Here is an 18,264-nt window from a genome sequence, read left to right on the forward strand (position 1 = left end):
ACACACACAAGTGCAGGAGTTTCGGAATAATCACTTCCTAGGACCCCTGTCCCTGCCATATTCCATAATAGCAATGAAACCCAACAGGCTTTTTAAGAGCCCACACCTGCCTCAGAAAGAGACCGACTACGATCCAGTCATCTGAATTCATATTGTTCAGCAGATGCAGTGCCCCTTCCCCATACCCAGCAGGCAGGTCTCTGCAGGAGCCCAGCTTGGTCACCTTTCTTCAACATGACAGAGACACGAGCGCTTAGAGTAGCGTTCACCCATTAGCAGGCAGGACCAGCTTCTTGGCCCTACACGTTGTTTCCTCTACTTATAAAAGTTGCTTTATTTATGCAAAAATAAAGCCTGTTTACTCTGTCCACAAAGCTCTGGACAGGCAGCCGCCAGGGTGCTCATTTGCAGAAGCGTCCGCCAGCAATTAAGATCCAGGAGTTGGTGGCAATGTAAATTGGTGCAGCCACTATGGAGAACAGTATGGAGGTTCCTTACAAAACTAAAAATAGAACTACAATGTGATCCAGCAATCCCACTCCTGGGCATATATCCAGAGAAAACCATAATTTGAAAAGATACATGCACCCCAATGTTCATAGCATCACTATTTACAACAGCCAAGATATGGAAGCAATGTAAGTGTCCACTGACAGATGAATGGATAAAGATGTGGTATATATATATCCAATGGAATATTGCTCAGCCATAAAAGAGAATGAAATCATGACATTTGCAGCAACATGGATGGGCCTAGAGGTTATCATACTAAGTGAAGTAAGTCAGACAGAGAAAGACAAATATCATATGATATCGCTTATATATGGAATCTAAAATATGATACAAATGAACTTATCTATGAAACAGAAATAGACTCACAGATGTAGAAAACAAACTTATGGCTTTCAGGGGGAAAAAGGGGGGATGGGATGAATGGGGAGATTGGGATCAACCTACACACACGACTATGTATAAAATAGATAACTAACAAAGACCTACTGTAGAGCACAGGGAACTCTATACTCTGTAATGACCCATATGGGAAAAGAATCTAAAAAAGAGTGGGTATATGTATATGAATAACTAAATCACTTTGCTGTACAGCAGAAACACAGCATCATAAATCAACTATACTCCAATAAAACTTAAAAAGAAAAAAGACTGGGGAGCAGAGAGGAATGTCAGAGCCACTGGAGCCTCTCATCCTTTCTGCTTCTCGCTTTGAAATGTTCCCCAGTAGAGTGGCTCTAAATTATTTGTAACTTTGACAGACATTCTTCTTCCTCAACCTTCCCTCTGACACATCTCACGTATTAAATATCAAAACAGCAGGCCCTGGAGATCATGATTTTGGAGGATACCATTTGGAAAAAGCCATATATTTTGTAATATCAAGAGGTTTTTTGTTTGTTTAAATAAAAGCTTTTAAATCACACATACACCCTCTTTAATAATGCTTTGACATGCTTCACAAAGGTTAATATTTTCCTCTGTAAAACCAAAGCAGACTTTTGTAAAAGACTGCTGCATCTTTCCTCTTTATCCTGGTGGGCTCATTTGCAAATTCATTCATACAGTAGAGGGTTATACGTAAGACAGGCTGTGCTGAGTTGGCTAGATGGGAAACAGAGCTCATTTCTGGAAGTCTGATCTTAATTCTGGTTACTTAGTTCTGAATACTTCTCAGTATGAGGAGAAGAAAGTTTCATTGGGGGGATAAAGAAGAAGACAAGCTGTTCTCTGAATTCTGAAAATTTCTCTTTCCAGGATGGGTGAATAATCATTTCGGAAGGGTGATTACTGTGATGTCCCAGGACAGCCACAATCCCACCCTCACAGCCCACTGTGATTCTGAATACACGCCTTTCCTGACCAGGAAAAGATATAGTATCAAAGTGAAGAGCGACATTTTATATCAGTACATTTTCATTGGGACTTTACAATCTGCTGGATCGTTGCATTATCTCATCTTATCGTTTTTATAACTTTATTAACATTTCTTTTTTTGTATGTTGACAAATTAAGGCCTAGAAACACTCGGTAAATTGCCCAAGGACACACAAAACTATAGCACGTGAGGATCTCAGTTTATGTCACGTGGGCTCTCTAACACAAAGCCACTGACATTCTGGACCAGACCATTCCTCGGGGTGGGGCTGTGCTGTGCAGTATAGGAAGTTTTGCAGCATCTCTGGTCTCCACCTACTAGATGCCAGAGCACCCGACCTTTCCCCCAGAGATGTGACAACTGGGATGTCTCCAGACATTGCCAAGAGTCTAATGGCGGCTAAAATATTCCACGTTGAGAGTCGCTGCACTGGATTATTCAAGTAGACGAAAACAGTAATTCTCAAGGTATCCTCCCAAGACCAGAAGCATCATCACACTCTGAGAATTCTTGGAGTTTTGAATTCTCAGGGCCCACCTCAGACCTACATGATCAGAATCTCAGATATGGGGGCAGCAGTCTATGTTTTAACTTCCCTCCGGGTGGCTCTGACAGTCCCTCAGGTTTGAGAGCCACTGGATTACAATCATCCTTCATAGCTCTCCACACTCGTGCTTTAAAGGGAGAGAAGGTTGACAGAGAAGAAGGAAATTCCTCTCAATCCTCACAAAATAGCAGGGGCTGCCGGTTACCCTTTAGTAACACGTATCAATATTAGATGGAAACTGGCTGAAATGACGTCTCCAACTTATAACTCACTGTGTTTTGCCTTCTTCATCTATAAAGTAAAGAATCACAAGACTTTCAAGTTCCTAAGCATCCTGACTTGCATTTGAGTTGTCTTTGACTGCTGGATATGCTGATTTGAAAAAAATTAGGAATATTTCTCATCTAGTCCTTCAGGGAGGGATGGTAGACCCCGGTGTGTCTCCCTAAGATGGAAGACTGTCCGACTGAGTAAGGTAAAAAAATAATTTCCGAATTCCTCCAACATGAACCACGGTGGCCATGGTGTGAGGGTGTATAAGGTTCTTGCTGCTGCTGTAACTAACCACCACAACCTTGGTGGCTTAAAAGGACACTCATTTATCCTTGTACAGTCCTGGAGGGCAGAAGTCCAAAATGAGTCTTAAAGGGGTAACTTCAAGGTGTCTAGCAGGGATGGTTCCTTCCGGAGATTCCAAGGGGAGGACCTGTTCCTCGCCCTTTCTAGCTTCTAGAAGCCACATTTATAGTGGTTGCTTCCTCCATCTTCAAAACACATCCCTCCCATCTCTGCTTCCACCACATCTCCTTCCCACTGCCTTGACATTCTTCTGTCCCTCTTACAAGAAGCCTTGTGGTAACAGTGGTCCACTGAGACAACCCAGGATCATCTAGTCATCTCAAGACCCTTAACTTAATCGTGTCTTCCAAGCTGCTTTGCCACACAGGCTGACGTGCTCACGGGTATCAGAGATTAGGGTATGGATGTCTTCGAGGGCCAGTTACAGAGGAGCAGATGTGAGCATGCGTCCAGACATGTCCATCCAGACACCGGTAGCTTCCTCTGGAGGCCACCATCAATCAAAGCAGTATGGTGATGCCTACTGTTCGCAGGTCACACTGCCTCTCCCAGCACATCTTGAGGTACGGTCCTTTGGAGGAAACACATCATGCTCTCTTTACACCCACCCCTGAGTCATAAACAAAAGAGGGACAGGGGCTAGGAAGGATTTGCATGCCCATAAAGGAACTGAGTCACACCTTGCAAGGATTCAGCTCTGATTGTGATCAAAGGCAAAGCCGTGGGACCCTCCATCCCAGTCAAGGCTCCACTATATACCACCCTAAAGGAAGTGCTATAATCTCTCTGGACGTTGTTTCTCTGATAAGGAAAACGGGCCTAAGAAGAGTCTGTTCACTACGTCATTGTCATGATTTCATGAACCAATGAACGGAAAATCCTTAGCATGGTGTCGACGATACTGTAGGCCCTCAATGATTGACGCTAACATTTTTAAGGGATTTAAATGCCACCAACTCCAGCCACTGTGCCTTTTCTCTTTATTACTTGCTGTTTACTGTTAGTAAATAACTTTCAAGTGCCTGGTAGATGCTAAGTCCCCAGAAGAGAAATAGAAGTTTTGGGCACTGACCTCAACAGCTAAAATTCTAATCTAAAAAACTGGGGTAGATTTAATTAGCAAATATTCATCATCGAGTCGTGTCCAGTGGGCTTGTAATTGAATCAAGAGTAAAGGAAATCATGTCAACTGTCCGATTCTAGGTACTGCCTGTCAACTGTCCTATCTATTGCATGTCAACTGTAATAGTCTAGGTATTGCATGGCCCCAACAGTTGAGTCCCCGGAGAGCTGACTTTTTTTAGAATTACTTTTGCAATAGGGAGATTCTGGGCTCATACTGTGCACATATATGCAACCAGCTTCCCTTTAATCCTACAGGCCACACCCACCACAGGGGCTATTACTTTATACATCCTGGGTACACAGCGAGATTTTTGTCCAATAAAATGATGCATGTTCATATGGGAAATACAGTTCTGGAGGGCAGAACCTTTATGAAGAGGCAAGTGCTACATTCTTCCATCTTCACTCCCTAGAGCCACACTGTGCGTTCCTCGACCGCGTCGACGCCATTCATCTCTTACATAGTTGATCTCATTTTCTGCACCAAAGAGGAGACATACATCCTCCAGGAAGGAAGCCACGAAGAGGGAATTAATACTATTAAAAATTTGGACGAATGATTGTCTTCTCAAGTTTATCCAGTGATGGAAGGCGTAATAATGTTATTACAAGCGCACCTTGGAGATACCGGGGGTTCGGTTCCAGATCACACGATAAAGGGAGTATCGTTGATACATCAAGTCCCGCAAACTTTTTGGTTTCCCAGTGCATATCAAAGTTATGTTTCCACTGGACTATAGTCTATCTAGTGTGCAACAGCACTGTCTTCAAAAACAATGTACATCTCTTCATTCATACTTTATTCTAAAAAGTACTCACCATCCTCTGAGCCTTTAGCCAGTTGTAGCAGTAGCGTCAAAGCTCACTGATCGCAGATACCATGACAAAAACAATCATAATGCAGAAGTCTGAGATATCGCGAGAATGACCAAAGTGTGACCCAGACTCACCACATAAGCAACTGCTGTTGGAAAAATGGAGCAGAGAGATTTGCTCAGTGCGGGGTTGCCACAAACGTTCCATTTGTGAAAAGCACAATATCTGTGAAGCACAGTAGAAAGAAGCGTGCCTGTATTCCATGAAAAAGATGACTCCACTTCCTAATAGATAGTAAGGTATTTCTCGCGTTAAAAAAAAAAAAAAATATATATATATATATATATAAAGCACTCACATGTGCCTAGACCTGTTCTAGATGCCAGGGACAGGGACGCACAGTGCATTGGTTAGATGTAAAGGACTGGACTTGTGATGCATGTGATCTATTTCTTGGCTTCTGGTAGGTAATCTGGTAGGAACTGCTGATGAGTCTTGATGCTCATGAAGGTGCCTTTTGAGACCCCTTACTATTACTGCTGCAGCAGAAACTACAATAAATTAGTGACGGGATCACATTTATATTTTATTCTTATTTGTCTTAATTTTCTGTTTTTCTTTACATTCAAAGAGAGGGAACTGCTCTTGTGTCCTCCATATACCACCGATTTTATATTTCAAAAGCTGGGTTTAATCTGTTAACTTTATTTTTTTATCTGTTTTTGTCATTATTGCCTTGCTTATCTCCAGTGTAAGCCAGGTGACCTTCTGAGGAAAGAAAAGATCTTTCTCCCCTTATATGTGTTGCTGATAGAACGCTTTGGTACAAACTACACAAAGACTTCATTTGCTTTTCAACTTACGGGACACTAATTCTCCCCTAAGGCCGTATTAGTATATTCCTACAGTGACATATACAGTGGTCAAAAGTAATTAACTGGAGCTAAATACATATTATAAGTGAAAGTTGTAGTAATTTAAATTTTAGCGCAACAAAATATTATATAGCGATTGAAAGAAATCAGTAAGGACAGAGCCTCATAATACATATGAAACGTTGCAATATCTGAAACAGTGAGTCCTAACCTGTTACAGAGTACAATACACTTTTATTTAAAACTTAAGATATTGTCTTAAAGAATACATACATACAACCCATGAGGCAATAAAATAAAAGGTACAGACTGAAGGTAACAGAAAGAAGGAAGGAAGGGAGGGAGGGAGGGAGGGGAAAAAGGAGGGAGCAATTCGTGGGCCAATAATGACAGTATGTCAGAAATCAAGGGTTATTTTTAACTGGTGTCCACGCAATGAGTTCAACTTGAAAGGGAGGTTCTACAAGGATTAAAACCATTAAGTGGTGGAAATTCGGATGTCAAGAAGGTCCTCATAGTCTGTAATTCTCTAGTAGATTGAATTTTGAAAAGTGCGGCACTATAATTTCTGACAGTTTATGGATTGGAAGTGTTATGGAAAAAAAATTGTCTAAATAAAGAGCAATTTTGTGTAAAGTTTTAACCTCCAGCTTGTGCATGCGTGTGTGTGTGTAGATTCATCTCTTAGGTCCTTTTTTCGTCCTTCTTTGTATTATCACACCGACATCATATATATATATATATATACACATACACACACTTGCAGAATCAAAGGATGGTATACTTACTATTTTAGTCTCACTTGCAAAATTAGTTAAAAGTCTCCAAATTCAACTCATTGCAACTATGCATACGTTTCATATTTTTTAACGTTCTCACCTTACACTTTGCTTATGCATATAGAAATGATTTCATCTGTGTCATCACTTATCTGCGTATAAGCTTTCCAGTTAAACACAGAACTGCTTTAAATTTTTGCCATTAGGTGACTCTATTGCATATTTTGACTGAACGTAATTTAGACATAAAGCGGGTGTTTAATTTTAATTTGTATGATAACTTCAGTTTGAAAGATACACGCACCCTAGTGTTCACAGCAGCATTATTTACAATCGCCAAGATATGGAAGCAAACCCTAAAAAGTCTATTTTTTCATGGAATTCTTGAGGAAACATTAAAACGGATTTCTCTCTGGATGTGTGTTGTCAACGGTGGCCATCACAATTAATGCCGGTATAAATATTTTAACCCGCCCCTTGCGAGGCTGCAGGTTCTATTTTGAGAGGTCTGGTGGACAGGCTGGTAATTGCATCAGACACGGGCTTTCAATCAACTCTGCAAGCCGTGCGTCGATGATGCGCAGAGACCGTGATAATTAATCATCGACTTTTCTACAAGATAAAATTCCGACAGCTCCAGGAGACACCTAAGTACACAGCCGCCTCTTCCCGGGAAGGGTTAGTTACTCAGAGCGCAAAAACCTGTGATTGTATCTTGCCGAATGTTACAAGGGTGCTCTGTCAAAGGCTCCCCCTAGGTAACTTTTCTTTTCCCCTTGGAGGAGAGTCAGATTAATCACCGCTCATCCCCACTCTGCTGGGCCCCATCCCAAGCACGTAGGGAGAATCTGTCAGTGGCATCCTAGTCACACGTTTTCTTTAAGCCAGACTCCATTTGCCCAGAATCTTTTTCAGCATTTACCTTATTACAAATTCTTCAGAACAAATTAAAGATACGAGTTAAGGCTACTCTTAACATGGCTATGATGGTAGAGAAAAATATAGAAACGATAACCGCCCAGATTCTATAGTGTCAAGGCCCAGGGTGTTCTGGGGATAGAACAGTTTGATCAGCTAAATCCAGAAGATGAATGAAAAGCAGGATAAGGAAGGACGTTGAAATTAACAGTATTTCCCAGTAAAAAAATACTATCAATTGAGGCAGAGGGAGAGCAGGATATGCAAATTTCACCAGGAAACAAACACTCCTGAAGAAATCCGTAAGATGGAGAAGGGTATTTGCAAATGGACACCAAGAACGGGCTATGGATTGAATCGGTTCCCATTTGGTGACAGTTCGTCTGTAGCTTTACGCATCTTGCATCTCCTTAATGGGAGGGCTTTTGATTTTGTGGGGGAACTTCCCTCTGCCTGCAGGCTTTGATGCCATCTGTGTCTATCGGGTTCATTGAAGGGTGATTCTGCCTGTGAAAGTATTTACTATTTGTCAGGGCTTGTGGTGAGCACGTGGCGTTTGCCGACCCCTGGGAAAATAAGCTTGACGTTAGTTAGGGCATCTTGCAAGTTTGGCTCCTACATAAAGCAAGGAGGTGGGGATAATATACACTGCCCTCACTCTGCAGATGACAGAGATGGTGTGTAGCTCCTTAAAATGTGGTAGAGGAAGGGAAGAGGGGAGGGAAGGAGGGAAGAAGGGTAGGAAGGAGAGAAAGAGGATTATTTTCATGAGTAACCAAAGGAATCACGGTGGTTGTGAACTTGACCCCAGCTGGAAGTCTTGCTTTCTTATCTGCCATCTTCACGGTGCCCCAAAGAAGGGAAGAAATACACCCTACAGACATACAGGACATGGGATGTTAAGATGGGACTCTGCAAAAAAGCCTGAGTTCTCTCCTGGGGGGGAGAACATCAAATTCTCTGAGCTCAAGGTACCAAAAAAGGTAGCAAAAAAGAGCAGTTGGTGAACCTTAAAACCTATGACGGTTACAATGGTTTAGGGAGTGGCCAGGAGAAAACCGCTGTCATATTCTGAACGGAGATGAGGTACCATCTAAGAAACAGTTGTTTTTCTCAGACAGCCGTGTGTGGAAATGTAGGGAGTGCCCTGGCTGGTTGTAACAGTGGAATTAGTTGGCTGTGAGCAACCGTTGGGAGCAGTCATGGAAAAACTGGAATAAAACACAAACACAAGTGGAGACTTCAGCTTTGACCCTCTGTGACCCACCAGCTAGGTGTCCTTGCAGACATCAGCTGCTCTGCATGGCCTTGAAAACTTCTCGAGTTTCTAAGGCTCCTGAGCTGCAGTTGAAGTATTTTTTTCTGAATTCACTTAGAATGATTAAAACAAGGATTTTGAGGAGGTCCCCATTATTTGAGAATACTAAAAAAACCCCAAATCCCACAAAGTGAAATTTGGTGGAGTTAAAACCCGAGCTGAAATTTCAGAGTTAAAGAGTAAAGAAAGGGCCTCGCTGGGACCTTCACTTGAAAAATAAAACGGAATTTCTACAACGTTTCTTGAGCTGTTGACACGGCCAGGTCCACATTTGTCAGGGATTCGATGTGGTCCTAAATATTCATATTGAGGGCTTTCTGAAATGCCACATCTGTGATAAGACCTGCAATTTCCTTTCTCAAGGATCTGCACCGAACTTACACTGAAGTGTCAAATGTCTGGGAGATAAGACATCAGTTAGGGGCTGACAGACACCAAGGGTATGGAGCTGAGAGGGGCGTCTGACTAAGAATTTGTGACTATTTTGTATTAGAGTAATTCCGCCTGTTCTATCCATCCCAACAGCAGAGACCTCGGTCATGGGAAACCCCACCCCAGACCCACACCTGGTTAAAGAAATAATAACAATAAAATAAAGACAGTGAGAGAAACAGCAAGGGGGTTAAAAAATAAAAGCGAATATCTCCAGCCCCTTGTTGAACTGGCCACCCAAAGTCTACCTGAACCACTGATAATTCTACCTCCTCAGCTGGTTATCACCATAAGCCTACAAAATATGTTTATACAGGCATGACCCGGACATACTGCTGCTTTGGTTCCAGACCACCCCAAGAAAGCAAATACTGTCGCACACATTTTGTTTTTGGTTTCCTAGTGCAGAGCAAAGTGATACTGACACTAGACTGTCATCTGTTGCGTGTGCAATAGCATTATCTAAAAAACAACAATTACCTTAATTAAAACATACTTTATCACTAGCCGGCGCTAGTCACCATCTTCACCTTCAGTGAGTTGTGATCTTTTTGCTGGCCTGAAATATTTCGACAATGACCCAAATGTGACACAGAGACACTCAAGTGAGCAAGCGCTGTTGGGAAAATGGCCCCAGTGGACTTGCTGGACGCAGGGTTGCCGCAAACATTCAATTTTTTAAAAATGCGGTATCTGTAAAGGACCATGCCATGACGTCTGCCTGTATGTACAGACCTCAGAAAGGAATTTCTTGCGTTTATACCGATTCCCAACGACCTGGGTCCCCGCCCGTGCAGATCTAGAGCACCAGGAATGATTTAGATGACATGATCCACGAAATAACAATGGGATTTTTTTCTGAAAATATTTTCTCCTCCGTATTCTCATCACAGAAGCGTGTTGCAAACAAACATTTACAACAGAGGCGTGAATTCAGTGTCTTCTCTCTTAGTCTTGCAGCACAGACTTCCTCCAAAGATCCCATGTGTTACAGAAACAGAGGAGAATTACCTGGGAAATATTTTCATTATATCACTGAAAAAAAAAAGTAAACTGGGAGGGTGGATGACTTTTTAGAGTAGCTTAATTTGTGGAACTGCAGAGGATTGTGTTTTAGAGCAAAATGTAACATGTAAAAGCCATTGTGGAATACATGCACAACTAAGACATGCAGAGATTCTAGCTGCTTGGTGACCCTTTGGGCTGCTGCCTCTTTGGGGAGAAGCCCAGTAGATCGGGGTGTGGGATATATTCACTGTCTTTACGTAGATCATCAAATATGCCTTGTAAGCAAAGGAAACCAGCTAGAGTTTTTGTTTACTTTTTATTTTTGGCTTACCTTTGCTGAAGAGTTTTACGCATGTCCACCAGATCATTAAAGGATCTTGGTTTAAAGATCACTGTGTTTTCCCTAAATCAACACAGCCTAAGGGTGAAAATCTAGTCTTTCCTTAAATCCTGCTGATAAGGGTTGAACTGCGCCACTTCCATATATGTTTATTTTTATGAATAAATATTTATATAACGAAGTCCTACCTCCCAGTACCTGTGGATGTGACCTTTGGAATTAGGGACTTTACAGAGGTCACTGAGTTTAAATGAACAACCTATTTTCATGAGGGTGTTCCTAATCTACGGTGTCCTTATAAAAAGGGGAGATGAGGACACAGACACACAAGGAGGGACCACCACGTGAGGACACAGCGGGGGAGATGGCCGTCTACGCACCAATGAGAGAGGCCTCAGGAGGAACCACCTCTGCTGACACCTTAAGTTTGAATTTCTAGCCTCCAGGACTGGGAGAAATAAGTGTCTATTGTTTAAGACCCCCAGTCTGCAGTCCTTCATAATGGCAGCCCTAGGAAACTAATACACCTGCTGATTCCCTCTATAGGGTGATGCCCCATGTAACAGCAGATGATGTCTGTAGGGGAAAGATGACACACACTCCCACACACATAAAACCTCATACACATGAACCCACCATACACACAGTTTCGGACCGTGGTGTTTTGCTCCTTTCTTAGCCTCATCCCACTTTAGGGAAAGACTGCCTTTTTGCCAGCAAAGAAATAAGAAGAGAAATATGCTGCCCCCTGACCTACTTTTTTTTTTAAAAAATGAACTACCTTTCTGGAGTTAAATTTTATAATCCCAAAAGACAGAGCCACTTTAAGAAGGTAGTATCAATAAAAAACCATAACTAGGAAGAAATCCCCGTATCCATTTCAGCCCGCGCTTCCAAATCCTTTGACAGAACTGCGGCATCCTTTTAGGAGCCGGGAACACGGACGTAATTCACAAACCACTGCGGTAAACCCCTCTTTCTAATTCTCCAGACACAACGGCTCTTCATGCGGTGAGTGAATACAAATTAGCACACGGAAGAGATACCACAAAGACTGTTAAATTAAATTTAGCAGAACCTTCCTGCAGGGGATACTTCTGCTCCCCCACATTATCTGGAAACTTCAAGAAGGAGGGGAAATAGGACTGCATTGCTGCCTTCCCGATGCAGGTGGAAACAATTACAAACCTCACTCACTGACAATGTGACCTCAGTTGCTATGGCCGCTATCTATTCAAGGCTTTGAACTAAAATGTCTATTCAAGGAAACTCTTTGGCGTTTCTGATTTTATTCATGAAGCACCCCTCCCTTTTTTTTAGGAAATCATAAATTAACTGCTATCACATTGATAACAATAATGTTGGTTTAATGTTAAAAACATCCCCACAGGTGCCCTGTGGCAGCCATCCTTATGCTGCACTGACAAACATCACAAGCTACTAATAACAAACCCACTAGGTAAAAACAGGATTATTCATTGAGCAGTGGAAATCAAAGAAGGAGACATAAAAATGCAGAACGAATAGGAAGGTTCTGAAAGGCCATGCAAATTTCCGGAATGAGAAAGAAAACAGGAACATGCGGTGCATGTATAAACTTTTCAAGTCTAAAACGAATTCTTCTCTGCTTAGATAAATATTCTGTCCACACACTTGGTAGGGATTATTTAACATAATTGAAGTCACCTTCTGCGTGTTTATTTTGCTCTCATTTTCACTTCAATTATCGAGAATTTATTTCCTTGGTTAGGAAAAATTGTTTTAAATGTTAGATGTTTTAAATGTTTAGATGTTACAGATCAAGCTGTTTACTGCTATTCAGTACTGGGATTTTTGTTTTATTGTTACATATATATTGCTATACATGCACATAGAGATTTTATGCACATATAGATCATATATATTTAGGTGTCTATACGTTTATTATATACGCATATAATTTACATATATTGCACTCTACATGCAATAAATACATGCATATAGAGGTATACACGTTATTTATACACGGACTCATACCGAGATGCAGTCAGTGAAAAATACGCAATTCTACATAGTTCTTAGCCACAGGAGAAATGATTACATGAACTTCTGTTCATCCCCAAAATGCCAGATGCCTTTATTAGTAATAGACTAGGACCTAAGGATTATTTATATTTGTACACTTTTTCACGTTGAGTGAAGGTTGATTCTGGGAAAATATTGTGGGGTTTTAACCACTAAAGAAACGGTGAATATGACGATATACATGTTGCATGAGGTCATGTGCAGACACAGAGATTTCACCCTGGATGAAATCTGGAGGGAATCAAAATGTGGGGCAAGATGCTGGGAATCTGATAGAAGGTGGGAATAACCCCAAAGAGGTGATCCTTGAGTTCATTTGTTCACTGAGACAGTCTGGAGAAGAAATGAGATATATACTTGTGGGAATACAGTAGCAGAAAGGAAGCTGAATAACAAGCCAATGAAAAAGCCATCTGAAATGATGGGTCAGAAAGAAGACAATACAACAACCTGCTGTGGAGGAAAGGGAGTGAAATTCTGCTGTAAAAAGGCATGGGGTGGGGGGTGCTTCCCTGGTGTCACAGTGGTTGAAAGTCCGCCTGCCGATGCAGGGGACACGGGTTCGTGCCCCGGTCCGGGAAGATCCCACATGCAGCGGAGCGGCTGGGCCCGTGAGCCATGGCCGCTGAGCCTGCGCATCCGGAGCCTGTGCTCCGCAACGGGAGAGGCCGCAACAGTGAGAGGCCCGCGTACCGCAAAAAAAAAAAAAAAAAAAAAAAAAAAAAGGCGTGGGTGGGGGGAGAAACAAGAGAGAAAACTTTGAGTTTGGCAGTCTTACTTGATATTTGGAAACTCAATGACATGAAAAGTTCTGTTATTACTGTTTGAAATAGTATTTCTCTCGTCATCAGGGAAGGTAATCACCCTTTTTACAAATTCTTTATTCTAATTTTTCTGTTTGTACCTTGGCTACACTATTTCCTTTTAATGCCCTTACATTATTTCCTTTTTTCCTGCCAACTTTGGGTTTAACTTGTTCTTTTTAACAATTTCTTAAAATGGAAGCTGGGGTCATGGACTTAAGACCTTCGTTCGTTTCCAGTTTAGTCATTTAAAGCCATAGTTTCTGCTAAATACTGCTTTTCTGTCATCCTGCGCATAACAAATTGTACTTTCTTCATTTTGCTCAAGGTACTTTCCGATTTCCCTTTTTATTTTGATCCACTGATGACACAGAAGTGTGTTTTGTAGTTTCCAGTATTTGTGGATTTTCTGGGCAGGTTTCAATCACTGATTATAATTTAATGCCGCTGTGGTCAAAAAACATACATTGTGTTGAATGGATTTTTAAAAATGTGATGGAGACTTATTTTTAGGCCCAGAATATGGTCTAACTTGGTAAACATTCTTTGTCTATGTGATCATTTATACGGGGATACCCTGTTTTATTGTGCTTTGCTGCATTTTATAGATTATATTTTTCACAAATTGAAAGTTTCTAGCAACCTTGCATTGTCAGAGGATGGTTAGCGTTTGTTAACAATAAAGTGCTTTTTAATTTAGGTATGTATGTTGTATTTTTAGACATAATGCTATTTTTGCACACTTAATAGATGACAGTATAGCATACACATAACTTTTATGGGCACTGAGAAACCCAAAAATCTGTGTGACATGCTTAACTGCAGTGGTCTGGAATTGGATCTGAAATACCTCTGAGATATGCCTGTTTGCATCTTAGAAGTAAGCTCAGTAATACTTCCAGGATAAAGATTCAACACCCAACAAGGTAAATTTTACAATGTCTGCCATACAAACAAAAATTGCCAAGCATGGGAAGCAGCTGGAAAGTATAAATGACATAGCAAAGAATAAAATAAAGCAATCAACACGGACGCACAAATGACCCAGAGGGTACAGTATACAGACAGTAACTTTAAAGAGTTACTATAACTGTATTTTATAGGTCCACAAAGTTAGAGATATGTAAGGCATAAGAAGATCTAAATCAAACATCTAGATATGAGAACTACAGGGGGTGAAACGACAAATCCACTTAGTGCAATAACAGTAAGTTAGACTTTGGCGGACAAATGACTCATGAACGTGCAGACAGGACAATAAAAACTCTACACATTAAAACACAGAAAACAGACTTTTAAAAATGCATAAAACTGTGAGAAAATGTTAAGCACTTTTCCGTGTAATTGAATTTCCTGATAAAGGGAATCACAAAAAATATATGAAGAAATAATGAGAAATCACTTTCCATATTTAATGTAAAATTTATCATACCAAGCTCCAAGAAACTCAGTCAATGCAAGCACAAAAATTATGAAGTAAACTATGATTTATCAAAATCGTAAGATGACGCTAAAGCAGTATTTGGGTCAACTACATAGCACTCCATAAGAAAACCGCTGTAAAGTAGTGATTCAGAGAAAATCTGACAGCAACCAGAAATAAAAGCTAGCTTACATACCATGAAGGAGAGAGAAAGATGAATGCAGATTTCTTCGGAAAAACTATGCAAGCAAGAAGGCAATGGCATAACATCCTTAAGGAACTGAGGGGGAAGAAACTCAATCAAGATTAGAAAAGATACTTGCAACCCCTATGTTCACAGCAGCTCTATTTACAATAGCCAAGACATGGAAGCAACCTAAGTGTCCACTGACAGAGGAATGGATAAAGAAGATGTGGTACATATACACAATGGAATATGACTCAGCCATAAAAAAGAATGAAATAATGTCATCTGCAGCAACATGGATGGAGCTAGAGATGATCAAGACTAAGTGAAGTCAGAGAAAGACAAATATCATGTGATATCGCTTATATGTAGAATCTTAAAAAAAATGATATAAATGAACTTATTTCCAAAACAGAAATAGACTCACACACTTTGAAAACAATCTTACGGTTACCAAAGGGGAAATGGGGGGAGGGATATATTAGGCGTTTGGGTTACATATACACACTACTATAGATAAAATAGGTAAACAACAAGGACCTACTGCATGGCACAGGAAACTATATTCAGTATCTTGTAATAAGCTACGATGGAAAAAAATATGTATTTATATGAATATATGTATGAATGAATCACTGTGCTGTACACCTGAAACTAACACAACACTGTAAATCAACTATACTTCAATTTAAAAAGAAAAATAAAAGTAAAAAATTAAGAAATAGAAGCTCAAAAAAAAATCATACAACCAGCAAAAATATATTTGAAAATTAAAGATGATGTAGACATTTTCAGACATACAAAAGCAGAAAGAATTCATTAACACAGACTACACTACAAGAAATGTTATGGGAACCCTTCAAGAGAAAGGTGTGATTTTGGAATGTATTTATACAATGGAATAAAGGAAATTGGAAATTGTAACTACATTGAAAATGTGTAAAAATTTTTATTATTATTTAAATCTCTTTGAAGATAATTGATTACTTAAATATGATAACAATGTGGAAATTATAATTACATGGGTAAATATTTTTCTTATTATTTAAATCTCTTTAAACTAATTGACTCTTTAAGCAAATATGACCTGCTCGGGTATTATAACATGTAAATGTAAAATGAAGGGCATTAGCACAAAGTTCAGAAGGAGAGAAACACACGTACAGTCTGGAAATATTCTTAAGCTCTGTGTGAAATACATTGTCATTTGAATGTAGATTGTGATGTGAATAAGCCATACTACGAATCCTAAAGCAACCAGCAAAATAAGAAAATGAAGAGTTACAGCTAACAAATTTACACAGGAAATAAAATGGAATCATAGGGCTTCCCTGGTGGCGCAGTGGTTGAGAGTCCGCCTGCCGATGCAGGGGACACGGGTTCGAGCTCCGGTCCGGGAAGATCCCACAAGCCGCGGAGCGGCTGGGCCTGTGAGCCATGGCCGCTGAGCCTGCGCGTCCGGAGCCTGTGCTCCGCAACGGGAGAGGCCACAACAGTGAGAGGCCCGAGTACCGCAAAAAAAAATAATGAAAGAAAAATAAAAAATGGAATCACAAACAAACTTCAATCAATACAAAACAAGTGGGAAACAGGAAAAAGAACATAAAACAAATGAGACCAAAATATAAAAAACGAAAAGCAGATATTTCAAACCTTGCCGTATCAACAATAACATTAAATGCAAATGGTCTTAAAACCCCAATTAAGAGAAGAGCTTGCCAATTTGGACAAAAGGCAAGACCCAAACTATATGATATGCTGACAACTATTAATGTTTCTTTAAAACTCCCTTGAAATATAAACATGTAAGGCGGTTAAAAGGAACTTGACAGAGAAAAGTAATACCATGCTACCTCAGACAAATGCAATTTGGTGTGGCTGTATTCCCATCACAGAAAAGAGTTACTACTTTTTTTTTTTTTTTTTTTTTTTTTGCGGTACGCGAGCCTCTCACTGCTGTGGCCTCTCCCGCTGCGGAGCACAGGCTCCGGACGCGCAGGCCCAGCGGCCACGGCCCACGGGCCCAGCCGCTCCGCGGCACGTGGGATCCTCCCGGACCGGGGCACGAACCCGTGTCCCCCGCATCAGCAAGCAGACTCTCAACCACTGCACCACCAGGGAAGCCCGAGTTACTACTTTTTTTTAAAAAAAATTATTTTTATTTTTAGCTGCATTGGGTCTTCGTTGCTGTGCACAGGCCTCTTCTAGTTGCGACGAGCAGGGGCTACTCTTGGTTGCGGTGCGCGGGCTTCTCACTGTGGTGGCTTCTCTTGTTGCGGAGCACAGGCTCTAGGCGTGCGGGCTCAGTAGTTGTGGCACCTGGGCTCAGAAGTTGTGGCTTCAGTAGTTTTAGCACACAGGCTCAGCAGTTGCAGCACACGGGCTCTAGGGCACGCGGGCTCAGCAGTTTTGGCTCGCAGGCTCTAGAGCGCAGGCCCAGTAGTTGCGGCGCACAGGCTTAGTTGCTCTGTGGCATGTGGGATCTTCACGGACCAGGGCTCGAACCCGTGTGCCCTGCACTGGCAGGCGGATTCTTCACCGCTGCGCCACCAGGGAAGTCCCAAGAGTTACTTCTTGACAATAAAAATGTCAATTTACTAAGACAAAGATGTCTATTTACCAAGACGCATATACACCTAACAAGAGACTCCTCAAAAAGGCAACAGACCAAAACTCGTAGATATGCACGGACAGCCAGAGAAACTCACAATTTAAGTTTAATTAATTTAATCAAGTTAAGATTTAAGTACTCTTTCTTAATAACTGACAGAAAAAGGAGACAGAATTAGTAAGGATATGAGAGATTTGTTCAGCATGTCCAACAACCTGTCCTAATCGCTATAGAACTGTCCACCCAAGAACAGGCAAATAACATTGTAAATCAGCTACACTACAATAAAAAATTCAATATTCTAAAAAGAAAAACCCACAAAAAAGAATTTACAAGCTATTGCTGTAAATCAGCTACACTACAATAAAAAATTCAATATTCTAAAAAGAAAATAAACCCACAAAAGAGAATTTACAAGCTATTGCTCTGAAATTTTACCCACTGCATTTAATCCTAACATGTTAACTTAAAAATATATTACAATTAAAAAGAAAAAAACTAGAATAGCCAAAGAGGCATTAGTTTCAAGAGAACACATTCAGTATGTTAGC

This window comes from Grampus griseus, assembly GCF_964374135.1.
Source record: "Grampus griseus genome assembly, chromosome: X".
Taxonomy (NCBI): Eukaryota; Metazoa; Chordata; class Mammalia; order Artiodactyla; family Delphinidae; genus Grampus; species Grampus griseus.